General features: G+C 46.9%; 1 long non-coding RNA gene across 3 annotated transcripts; it reads right to left on the bottom strand.

Moving 5' to 3' along the window:
* Positions 1-845: 845 nt before the first annotated feature.
* On the bottom strand, positions 846-11048 carry LOC121837937. 3 transcript variants are annotated; one of them, XR_006078350.1, is made up of 4 exons: positions 11009-11048; positions 6318-6472; positions 3366-3509; positions 846-899 (listed from the first exon to the last, which is right to left on the bottom strand). It is a non-coding gene; the product is annotated as an uncharacterized LOC121837937 (long non-coding RNA). The 3 variants fall into 3 exon arrangements; XR_006078351.1 differs by having other exon boundaries at positions 6318-6442; XR_006078349.1 differs by lacking the exon at positions 11009-11048 and having other exon boundaries at positions 6318-6516.
* Between the last annotated feature and the right edge of the window lie 1302 nt (positions 11049-12350).

The following is a 12350-nucleotide window of genomic DNA, read 5'->3' as shown; positions in this document are numbered from 1 at the left end:
TCTAGAAACTGGACAGTCTGTAAAAACAAGGCACATAATTTTGTAAAATGACGAAATGTCTGTAGCTCACTACGGAGGCCTATCCGTAGGAATTATGAAAGCTGTCGGCACTAAATAATGAAGCACTATACCTTTCGGCCTTAGATAAGGCCAAAGTTACGAGCCATCCGTACCACCCGCACCTCCGATACATCAGGCGACTCCCCTGGGAGGGCTATACCTTTGCCAGGGGTGCCACCTGACGTATCGAAGGTGCAGGATTGGTGCGGATGGCTCGTAGCTACGGGCTTCAAGAAGACAGAAAGGTCTAGTGCTCCGTTATTTAGTGCAAACAGCTTCCATGCTCAAGCAAGCCGAAGTCACATGAAACTTTTGAGGTATGGATTGGTATGGAGAGTTCGTAGGCTCTGTCATTCAATATACTAACTTGTATAATTTTTTATCCTTACACAAAACAACAAGAGTTCAACAAGAAAAAGAGGAAAACAAACAGCGCAAGGAAAAGGACAGAGTAGAAAGCAGTAGACAGACACAGCGCTGTGTCTGTCTACCGCCTTCTACTCTGTCCTTGTCCTTGCGCTGTTTGTTTTCTGCTAATATGAATGACCAACTAGCCCAATCGTCAACACTACTGAAGAAAAAGAGCACACAACCTCTACTACTCATTGCCAGGATTTTGTATGTGTGAGATCAGCTGTTCGTAGAGATGACAGCTTAACCAGTTAAGAAGTTTTGCCACAATGCCTTTATTGGAAGAAGGCATGCCTTGCTTTAAGTTGGGAGAAATTTTACATTACAGTTGTCCTTGCGCTTGCCATCTAGATGCCCCTCCATGCTTGTGCTTATTGTCCTTCAATTGGAGACCTCTTCGATATCTTCATGGTGCATATAAGAGCAGCCTGAAATAAAGAGCAGAAGAGGATTCGAAATCAATACACAATCACAACAAGCTGTATATGACATACATGGGTAACATCAGCAAGCAACGTGTTTACTACCTAGCCCAGCTCCCCACCTTTCTACTGCACATGATATATAAAACAAACCTCCCATAAATTGAACCAAAGTAAAAATTTGCATTGATTTGAATACCCAACACAACATGTGCTTGAGAAATAAAACTAGCAAATTAAAATTTGCATAACCATTCAGTGATATTAAGCACAATCAAGTGAGCCATATCTCCTTTAGAGTATACAGTAGGCTCGCGATAATTCAAACTCGGAGATATAATACCTCTGGTTAAGTCAAACAAATTTCAAAACTTGGGCTGTCCCGCTACGTTTTCAATGTATTCATAAGCCGCTTAATTTGAACGACGTTTTCGTGTAATCCATACTTTTTGTTCTCGCGGCCCCGTTGAGTGCACTTCTTTCCGAGCACCGGTGCACTGCGGAGAAGCAGCACCTGTGAAGCTTGCTTTCACAGGCTTTGTTTTCCTGCAGTGCACTGGTGCTCAGTAAAAAGCACACTCTACAGGGCTAAAGCAGAGCAGAGCCGTACATATAGATCTTGGTATATGAAAGGAGCAAGCAGAGCCAAGGCCTGCATCAGACGCAGATAGAGGGTTCGACAATCTGTCGTGGCCAACCAGAAGCAGAAAATAATCCCCTAGCTATGGTAGTGAGAAACTGTTTTGATAAGTGCCTAAGAGTTAATTGTAGGAACTCTCCATGGTTGAAAATATGGTGCACGCACTGTTTCGATTCTGGTTATGCAAGTAGATGTAGGAGACTAATGTTCCGCTTGATTTCTGTTTTGCTCAAATGGAGTCTGACCGCTTCGACGCCTGGTGTACGGATTACGTCAATCGCTCAGCTGGTTGCGCACGTTTTTTATATTTTCTATATCTTCCACCGTGACTTTGCATGACCACGATCAAAACATCACTGCACCCCAGTCACCGAGAGTTACTCTGACAAGCTCATTAATTTTGTTTCTCACAACCACTGCCAGGATATTATGCGCGGCTGCTGGTTGGCCACATACAAATTTGTGACAATGCTCTGGAACACGCCCAGCCCACCTTAAGCGAAAGGCGCCTCCTCATTCGCCTTCTATACATCCAAATGAATGGTTAAACTATCTCTATATACGTCTCTGAAGCAGAGGACACATGAGCGGCAAAAACGGGCGCCGCGCGGCAGTTTCCATATCAATTTGCAAGGATGCTGTGATGTGGCGGCATGGCTTTATATCGCGGTGTTCACGCAAGTTGCTAGAGAAACTGCAGCACAATGCCCGTTTCCATTACTCATGGGTCCCTGCTTAACAGTCCCTAATAGACAACTTTTTTTCTGGTTGAACAAACTTAATTTTGTTTTGAGGTGTGATGTGCTGTCTAAACAGTCCCTGATAAACAACATTTTTGAGGGTCGAATAAACTTGTGTCATAAATTTTACCAATGTTTGATGAATGGCATACCAGCTTGTGATTAATGCGCCTGTGCAGAGGAAATCATGAAATATCTGTTTTGTATGTGTAGCCATCCATATAGAAAATCATAATTTATCTTGCAACATATTTAGATGAACTTGTGATAATTTGAGCTTTTGATAATTCATGCAAAATTCGTGGCTTCCTGGAGTTTGAAATAATGAGAGTCTACTGTATGTCACATTCAAATTAATGGCTTAGCTTCTTGGGCTTAATTGTATCTGAACCTTTTCCTTTGGCAGTGCATTAAATGTAAAATAGTACAGCAATGTAGTATAGGCTCTAGTTTGTGCACTGGCACAGGCTTGTGCAAATAAGTCAAACTAGCATTAAAGGGAGCTTGAAGCACTTTGTAAGAAATCCGAGTTAGGAGCAGACTTACATAGCATTTTGGCTCGTTAATTCAGTAATCGCACTAAACTTGGGCAAAAGTCAACGTAAACTGCATTTATTTTGAATATGTGCAGCAATTATAGCAGGGCATGCTCTGAGCCTTTCTTCCACTTGTAACCTGTCCAAAGCTTCGTGACATCATTGTTGGCATCCCAAAGTCAGCCTATTGGCAAGCAAGGGTTGTCGGACCCTGCTAATGACGTCACTTTTGTTAGTCTTTATCTCCGCTCTTTCGCTCTGCTTTGTTCGGTTTGTTGCAATGAGCGGGGCAACGCCGACATTTTAATTAACGACTACGACGCTGCTACTAGCAAGATTAACAGAAAACTTTGACTTGACTCGGGATCTCTTTGGCTGGGTCTTTGGTGGCTCATCGACTGGGAAGCGCAGTTTGTGGATAAGCGTCCCAGCGTGTCCTTACTTGGCAACATGTGCCACTTAGCATATCCAGTTCAATTCTACCAGCCAAACACGGTATCCTGGCAACAGCAGTTAGACCAAGGCGTAATTCAAAGGTAGTCTAGATTGTGTTTACCGTTTATAAATGTCCAGGCACGCCTGTCAATTAGCCCATCCAGAGGCTTTCGGAGATGGTCTCGAGAGCCAGCAGGTTGTCTTGGGCAGCTCACTGTCAGCCACTCTGTCCCTCTGTGCACAGTGCCACCTTCCTGAGCTCCCACTGAAGAAAAGAAACAATCCGAAAATTGTAATGACTGCAATGAGAACCAATCAGAACATCCCAGCAGCAGATGCTACAGCATGGTGTCTGGAATGCACCTCTGCGTTCTAGCATTCTATACCACCCACTCATTAAAGGTGGTCTCTAAGCGACAGCATTAAATGACGCCACAGTAGCCGGCATGTCCTGCTGTCGGATGAGACAACCCTGGCGGTTGGTTGTACAACTTCTGGCAAAAAATATGAGCTGAAGGCAAACGTCATTGCTCTCGCAACATCCAAAATCCTGGCTGCTAAAGCTTCTGTGGACTGTCAAGCTGAGGGATATTCTCTTCCCCGCAGCAGAAACTACCTCAATAGCCATGATGTTCACAGCCTGTAAAAAAATTCCATGGAAAGTCCATTCAGAAGCAAATGGGTAGCTCTAGAGACAACCTGTCGCACTATGAAACCATTCCACAAATCTGCCATAAGCAGCACTGCCATAAGCAGCAGCACTTCATTTAGAGTACAGAAGTTTGTGTGTGTTTTTTATACATTTCGAGATGAAATTGTATCTCTGGATTCTCCCAAGACTATAGTTTCCAAGCAGAGATTTACATTGGCAAGCTGGCTGAGTTCCTGAGTAGGAAGGTTGATGTGTCACACCACACGTGTCTTTTGCCGACATTCAGACAAAGGAAGGCTGAATATCCTTGATCGATGGTGATTAGGGTGGAAATCTTCAGGCTTTTGCAATCGCCAACTTCCTCAACATTACCATTTTTCCAGTTCATAGACACCCTGCACGAGGTTGAGTTGGGTACCAATGGTCTTAACAACTGCATGAGTGACCTGCACACATATGTGGTAACTACTGGGTGTATCAAGGAGTGGCCAGGCTCTTTAAATTGACCGGAAAATTCGGCTTCTTAACCTATCGCGCTATGACTTGTGCAGCGTTGCCCACAGATGGTGCACTTTTTTGTAAAATTTGCAAAGAGCAAACTTACCTGAGGAAAGAGTAAAGAAAGAAAAAGGCTTAGCTCCTATGGAAATGCGGCGAAGGCAAAGGTTTTCAAACAATACGGCACCATTTCGCACGGGAGACGAGATGGCGCAAGCGGCCACAATGCCAACTGCGCCAACGAACGAGCATACGGCACCGAAAGCTGGCGTCTTTAGCAGACAATCTTTTCAACTCAAAAGTAGAGTGCATTCCGCAGGCGGCGAGAGTCGCAGAAACAAAAACAGGAGCGGTAACAACAAGGAACTGCAAAGCAGATGACATCGGTACTCCGAAAAAAACAGTCAAAATATCCCAACAAACCACTTTTCTCATTGATTATGTGTCCATTCAATATGTTTTATCAGTAAGGATAATAAAATAATGCATTGGCAACTGATATCAGAAAAGCTCTTGCCACTTTTGAGTCGAAAATATTGTCTGCTAGAGACGCCAGCTTTCGGCGCCGTATGCTCGTACGTTGGCGCAGTTGGCGTCGTGACCCCTTGTGCCATCTTTTGTCTCTCTAGTGAAACGCCACCATATTGTTTGAAGACCTTTGGCTTCGTCGCATTTCCATAGGAGCTAAGCCTTTTTCTTTCTTTACTCTTTTCCTCAGGTAAGTTCGCTCTTTGCAAATTTTACAAAAAAAATGCACCATCCCTGAGCAACGCTGCACAAAGTCGTAGTGCGATAGTTTAAGAAAGCGAATTTTGCAGTCGATTTAAAGAGCCTGGCCGCTCCTTGATACACCCAATATACAACAGCCCAATTCATCCTACTGGTCGAAGTGTTGGCTTACGTCCAAAAACATGGAACGTTGGCAGGTACCTATAGTCGGTGACAGGTCAAGAATGAAGTGAAAGCTCCTCCCACCTCTTTCCCCTTTAGCAGAGCAAACGCTGGAAAGGAGGGCGCCTCCTCTCCAGGGTTCAGTCTGCTATAGTGGAAAAAGGTGGGAGCAGCTTCCACTTCCTTATTGACCTGTCACTGACTATAGAATGTGAGCAACCAATGTGGCTTTTATCTTATTCTGGGCTCGCTTTTGTTTTTGAATGTGTTTACCTGTCTGCCTGCATTTCTTTTTTTTTTTTTTGGTACATATGCACGGGCGTATTTCTACCTTCACGACTGACTACATACCTCCCCTTCCCCTCACCCCCCCTGCAATAATGCCTTCGGGCAGTGCAGGGTAACCCGAAAGTAAAGAGATGTGAATGTGCCTGCCATGCTCGGCAATCCCAATTCCAACTCCCTCAACTGCAACCCTCGTACAAAAGAGATGCACTCTAGCAACTGCGTGGTTGACATGCCAAAACCCAAACTCAAACCGAGACCAAAAGAAGTTCAGAACTATGTGGTGCGCTAACACAGAGCCATTTGCACCTGCCCCCCCCCCCTAGCTTTCTTTTTATTGCCACAGAAAGTGGTGTACAAGAAAAGATGGGTTGCTCTTTTGTTCTAACTCGGAAGAGTAAATTGAAGGCTTTAGTAACAGCCAATGCTAATCAAACACTTTTCAGAATGCTTCTTTGTAAAAAAATAAAAGAAGTCACGCTTTGTTTTTTTTGTGTTTGCATAATTAACTAACTCCGCAAATGCAGCTATTCGTAATTCCGTGCACAGACCAAGCAAGGGACCATGAACACTTAACAACTATCGTACATACCAAGTGCTCAACCCCCAGCTCTCTATGATTATCTCCAATTTAGAGTGGGCGTTTGTTCGGTATTTTACAGTTTGTAATGTTGTTTGTTTTGAAAATCAAAATGTGAGATAAATCGAGCAGGGCGCTGTGGAAGCAGTGCAAGGGCCCTGTTTCACCTTTTACAAAGCATCCTGTCTCCAATGGCAGTAGAGGAACGGGAGGAGAGCTGATGCGCCTGCAGGTCCTTGCCGTGTTGATAGCTGCCATCCGGACTGGCAGCTCATCGGCAGCTTCTAGTCACCTGCAGTTTTTTCGTCATCATACAGACTTCCTGCAACATCATGAATAAGACTCAGACTGACATTCTGGAACAAAAAAGAAACCAGAACTTGCTTCACGGATCAACAAAAGAACAAGTGCAACATGACGCTTCTCTTGTCGTCGACAGTGCTAAGACCATGACGACACCACCATTAAACTCAACCAAATAAGAAAAATTAACTTCTGCATGAAGTAATTGTATTAAGAGCAGTGTGCATGTGGAGCGTAGATACCTACCGGTGCCTTAAAAGATCCCGGGAACTTCAAAACAAATTAAACACCACCTCGAAATAGCACAGCTCGCTTGATAGGCACATGCAGAGCAATCAACAAGCCTTTTGACGTGTTCTGTAGTGCTGGGATAGAAATCAAGAATCAACACCGGAGATGTGGTCAGAATACTTTGGGGTAGTACAATGCGCAAGTTTATCCTGAAGCTACTGTTGATTACATTCACCTAAGGTGTTAAAGCTGGTTCACACTGTTGCAACCGACTATGACCAAGTTGAACATAACAGGGTTTTAAGTTGCTTACGAATAACATTGCTGCTGCGCAGCACGATCATAAGCTGTCACAAGAGGCTTGAAGACTGGTTTTGTCAGACTCAGTCCTAGCGGGTAGCAACAGTGTGGACCATCCTTTTAGACTAAAATTGTACCCAGCACTGGGTTTCGGACATGGTTCCAAAAATGCTTTAAGAGACTTCCTTCAACTTTAACAGAACCTCAAGTATTTAAAAGTTGAAGTAGGAAGCCTTCACATTCAAAGCTGGATCTCCTTGATTTGAATGTGTCTCCACTGTGCAAGCGAGAGCGCCTGGCAGGTGTGGGAGTTGGCTTGTGGCTGTCCCTATTCGCACACCGAGTGTGGATAGTGGTGGATTCTAATCCGCACTCCGAGTGTGAATAATCTTGGATTCTTAACCGCACTCAGAGTGCGGATTGTGTTGGATTCTTATCCGCACTCAGTGTGTGAGTAGACTCTAGTGTGAGTGCGGATTGCGTGCGGAGGCGCGGACGCTGTACGGGGGTACTAGGAGATTAGGGTACGAAGGCGTTGGCACGAAGCCGTTGAGTGTGTTGGATTTTATTTATCTGCACTTCGCGTGTGGTGCGATTTTGTCGCGCTATGAACAGAGTGGTTTAGAAGTTCTCAACTTTGTGTTGTGAATGACACTGGCTTTGAGCCTCGACGAGTTTATAAAAATATTGGCGGTTCTGGTTTCAGAATTATAATAATTTCAAGCAAATGTTTTTGCTTCTATTAAAACAAAATTAATTAGCATTGGGTGGTGCGCTTCAGATTAAACGGTACTCACGCCACGGGGATCGGACACAGGCGATCAATGTATGTGTATGTGTTTGTTGCAGGGGGAGGGAGGGGTTAGGGGAAAGGGGTGGGTATCTTGTACCCACTCCAAAACCTAGAGAATCCCAAACACATCACCCCACCCCACCCCCCCCCCCCCCCCCCAAAAAAAAAAGGAAAGAAAAAAAAAGTTCTGGCGATAATTTTTTTTTTTTTTTTGTAGGGTTAAATATTTTTATTGACGAAAGAAAAAAAAGAAACTAGAGCAGCGTGCAATTTCCGACGTGTATTGTTTTGTGCTTAGGTGATGGGGCAGTGGCATAGGAAAAGGGGGGGGGGGCTGCAGGAAAATAAGTAATTTCCAGTAAACAATATTATTAAAAAAAAGAACCCCCTTTCCTATGCCACTGCCCCCATGACCTCAGCACAAGACTATACACGTCTTCTGAACATTTTCAACACTACTAGATGAGGGAATGCTTGAAAAGTCCCTGGCATGGGCGTACCAACCGGGGGGGGGGGGGGGGGGGGGGTGAGGGGCAAGGAATGTGTTTTGCAGACCCCCCCCCCCCCCCTTAAACAGCTGCCACTGGGCAGGGCAAACACTGGCCGGCGGCGCCGAAGGGATACCAAGGGCACCCCCCCCCGGCTCGGGGGGGGCGGGGGGGTAGTTTGCCCCTTCACTTAAAAACAAGGTGGTACGCCACTGGTCCCCGGCCATTTGTTACTGTACATTTTTTTTAATAGAATGGTGTGCACGTTTGTAGGTAGACAATAGATGTCATGGCTGTTCTGGGTGCGGCAGCAGCGGAAGTTTTGAACATCTGGGGGGGGGGGGGGAGCAATTGCATCTTGAAAACTGTTTGCTTGCCGCCCCCCTCCCCCTTCCTACATTACTGCCCCCACCAGCTAAGCACCACAGAATGTTAATGTGCTGACCATGGTAAAGCTTCCGTTTTCGGAGTGCAAAAAGGAACAGCCGTGCGAGTTTTCATTGCGAGCTGTCCACTATACAAGCGAGAGCACCTGCCAGGTGTGCAATTTTTACACTGCAACTTTCTTGAGCATTTTAATCAAATCATATAACCTATATCTTGTAAACACTGATATGGGGAACGCTAAAAAAACGAACAAACATCTCAGGGTTTACAAGATGTCGATTAATTACCAGCTCGCCTGCACTCTATCACTGCTTACATATAACCTCTTTCCTCAGCCATGTAAAGTATGTGTGCACCCCCGGGTTCTCGAAGTCACAAATATGACCGGGGTAAACTAAAACGCCATTAAGGCAAACAATAATAATCTTCATTAGCTACAGTAGTAGTACTCTGGGTGGCTCGCAAGGCTAGACATACACATGCCTTGCACCTACGTCACTTGATGACGTCGAACACCCGTGTCTACCATGCTGGTGGTTGACTCGACGGCCCTTCGCAGCGAGAGCAATGGTAAACTGCGCCGCGCTCGGCTGTAGCAATTACCCCGTATCCCGATGATCGTCCGATCGTTTCGTCGGCATGCCCCGCGAGACAGAGTAGCCGTCAAGTTAGATAAAGTACGAGCGGCAGGAAAGGGATGCGGCCGCGGATTATCGAGTTTGCGGGACGCATTTCATAGCGGCGAACGACGACACTTTTCTACCTTTGTTTACGTTCGCGCACGCCTTTGCATCGGCTTTTTCTCGTTCTTGGTGTATATGGCTTTTGGCCTTCGTTGCATAACGCCGTTTTCACGCTTCGAGCACACCTTCGGGGCTGCCGACCAAATCCGGGCGAGTGTCGCGCCGCGAGCCCAGCCCGAGTGCGATGGGTCGGCGGCGGCCCCCATGTGCAAGCTCGCCGAGCCGGGCGCCGCCGGGTCATCGGTTTGTACCGTCCGCTGCCCGCGATACGATAACCTTTGCAAGGAGCGAAAGTATGCAGGCGAGCCGGTTAGGAAACATCATAATATAAACCCCGAGACAATGAGTTTCTTGTCCGTTATTTGATTTATCCTTGACTCAGGGTTCAGATTATGACGGTTACATTGCGTTGTTTACCAGTATTTCGCAAAATCGTAACAATCTTTCTACAAGCGACTCCTAGAGCTGCTCGTCAAATGATGAAGCCCGCAATTAAGCTTTTTCATTTTTTAACGACGCGGCATCCCTTCGCGTCAAAACTTCGTCGGCGGCATTTCGAAACTTTCTGCTCGTAGCGCAATCGCACCAATGCCGAAAATTTCCGCACGTACTAGATAAACGTCATTATCGTAACCTCAGCACGTCTTTCTACGTTCACGGTACCTTTGTTGAAAGTATGGTGCATGTTAGCGCATGTCCGGGCAGTTAGCGTCATCCTACGCCTTGGTAAGCGCATCCGCGCGGTGTGAAGTCAACCACCGGTATGGTGCGGGGCCCTGTCCTTTCCTAGATGTTCCCTAGTGTGACGTCACTTGCAAGGCATGTATATGCAGGGCCCGTAAGGGAGAAAACAACGGAAGTGACGAGCTTAACAGGGTCCTGTCAACACTTTTAAGCAACTCTAGGCCCGCGCGCCTGAACACCGACGACACGCAGAGCGGGCCGGCGCGGGGCACACGCCGTACGCGAGCGCTACGACGACGCCCAGCTTGGAGCGTGTCCTAACAACCCGCTGAAACCCGCTAAACGCCAGCACCCCAACCGCGCCATCCCGCTGGACGCAGCTCAAAAAGCCAGTGCGCGCTGACCGAGATACGTTGTCGCAAGCGTGAGAAAGGACAAGACGACACGTCAAAGTAAAAACCATCCAATTCTTCACGCGTGTCGCCGTCCCGAACACATTCAAGGCGTTCGTTCTAAGATCCGTATCCAAGCGTTTGACAGCACAGCTCAGTTTAGCGCGCCTGGCACTTACAGCGTGTCCGAAGGGCTCGCCGATAGCAACGCGAACTTTCGAACCAATCTGATCAGCGTCTCTGCAGTGCTCCAGTATCGCAGAACATTCACGGGATTCTCAAGATAGCGGCTAGCATTTACGCAAGGCTTGAACGAACAGCCTCCACAAGCGATAGCGATCGTTTCCCGATGGCAGCCAGCATCCCTCAGAACTGCGACGCGACACGAAATCGCGGAGACCACTCAAGCGTCGAAAAAAGTTAAATATCATCCGAATTACGGTGGCAACGTAAGCTACGGTGCTCGGAAGATCATCCAGCTCATGTAGATGATACTCTTCGGGCATGCATTATGAATATGAAATCTAGAAAACTTACCTGAACAATCATTTGACCCACGCACGTTGAAGGTTCAAACCACTGATCTCAATGACAATTGCTGGATCGCGCTTGCCGCTCCCGCAAGTGAAGCCACCGGGCCTCACTCGCTTGGGATACGATTTGCCGTTTTTGCTAGCCTTTGCTGCGGTTTTCCAGCGTGCTGACGACACGTTTTCTAGTCGTTCGTCGTCATTCGCCGAAGAAGTTTTTTTGAAGACTCTGTGTATTGTTGAGACTTGCCGTTGTGAACACGTGGAAAAGTTTACGAAAGTGCAGTGTCGCAGGAAAAAGGCACAACGCGTCGAAAGGAAGGGCTGGCGGCGTGTTCAAAGCATCCTTGGCACGCCGAAGTGCCGTGTCTCTGTGCCTTCGCGCGCTTGGATACCGACCAAGAATCGACGCCGTGTGAATGTGTTTAGCGAGTGCAATGTGCGTGAAGCCGTATCAAAAGGTACAACTCGTCGAAAACGTGTCGCCGGGGTCGCGGCGTGATCAAAGCTTCCTTGGCACGCCCAGTGATGCATCTTTGCGCCTTCGCACGCTTGGATACCGGTCAAGAATTGACGCCGCGCCAAAGTTCTGAACGTGTGTCGCGTATAGATGCCTTTAGATCATTTATATATATCGGCCACGGAGTTCTGGATCGTCCAGCTGTTCCGGTGAGTTGCTATCAATAAAAGGGGGAGATCTGTACGTGTTCTTATGTACTATATTAACCATTGCTGTGTCCCAAATCTACTCTAATAGATTCCGTGGGAGCACGAATAGGGCAACGTTGTGGAGCCAGGGGGGTTTTCGAAAGCAAAAGTACAAGACGGCGAGAATGAAAATCTTTGAAGCGCGGCCGATATGGTCGTGTGCAATCTGTTGACCAATTACAATTAGGCGAGCCGCGCTCAAACGTCAAGTGCAATTAAGTAGGTTGATAATAAGCCAGCACTGATCAGTGATGAGGAGCTGTTGTGCACGGTATTGTGTAAATCGTCTAAGGACGAAAAAAAGACGTACCTTCCCCCCATCTTCCGTCGCTAGTGGACGCTGGATTAAGCTCGTTCCTAAACCGCGAGAGGAAAAGACGCTGATCCACAGGCACGAACAGCTTCACGCACATTGCACTCGCTGAACACATACACACGGCGTCGGTTCTTGGTCGGTATCCAAGCGCGCGAAGGCACAGAGACACGGCACTTCGGCGTGCCAAGGATGCTTTGAACACGCCGCCAGCCCTTCCTTTCGACGCGTTGTGCCTTTTTCCTGCGACACTGCACTTTCGTAAACTTTTCCACGTGTTCACAACGGCAAGTCTCAACAATACACAGAGTCTTCAAAAAAACTTCTT

This window comes from Ixodes scapularis, unplaced genomic scaffold (genome assembly GCF_016920785.2).
Source record: "Ixodes scapularis isolate PalLabHiFi unplaced genomic scaffold, ASM1692078v2 PGA_scaffold5__190_contigs__length_132052651, whole genome shotgun sequence".
Lineage (NCBI taxonomy): Eukaryota > Metazoa > Arthropoda > Arachnida > Ixodida > Ixodidae > Ixodes > Ixodes scapularis.
Note: the sequence above shows the minus strand (reverse complement) of the source record. Positions and strands in the feature narration are given on the sequence as shown.